Source organism: Octodon degus, unplaced genomic scaffold (genome assembly GCF_000260255.1).
Source record: "Octodon degus isolate 3935 unplaced genomic scaffold, OctDeg1.0 scaffold00287, whole genome shotgun sequence".
NCBI classification, from domain to species: Eukaryota; Metazoa; Chordata; class Mammalia; order Rodentia; family Octodontidae; genus Octodon; species Octodon degus.
Genome location: NW_004524863.1, coordinates 481,511 through 482,084, shown reverse-complemented (window position 1 = coordinate 482,084; position 574 = coordinate 481,511).

The following is a 574-nucleotide window of genomic DNA, read 5'->3' as shown; positions in this document are numbered from 1 at the left end:
AAAAAAAGATATATATTAATAGGCATTTTATTAATGCCTATTAATTTTAAAAATTGGATTTTGTAAAGCTTTCTATTTTTTATTAGTATGTTTGGAGTACATATTTACATTCCTTGTAGTGAGTTGGTGTATGCACATAATACATCTTCTTCACTCTTTCCTCACCCTCCTCCTCTCCTTCCCTTCATCTTTTGATCCCCCCTTTCCATTGCAGAACAAGAATATGGTGGGATGGGGAGATACCTCAGTGGAATAAGTGCTTGGTTGGCAAGCACAAGGTCCTGAGTTTGATACCTGGTACCACCAAAAAAAAAAAAAAAGGAACACTTCATGAACTTACATCTTGTTTGTGTAGCAGACAGGCTAATGTCTGTATTTTTTCAATTTTAGTACAATATATGTGCTCATGATGCAAGTGCAAAGATATTTCAGTATGGTATTCTCTGTCTCTGTCTGTCTGTGTGTCTGTCTGTGTGTCTGTCTCTCTCTCTCTCTCTCTCTCTCTCTCTCTCTCTCTCTCTTTCTCTTTTCATACCAGGAAGTGAACCCAGGATCCTGCACTTGCCAGGTACTG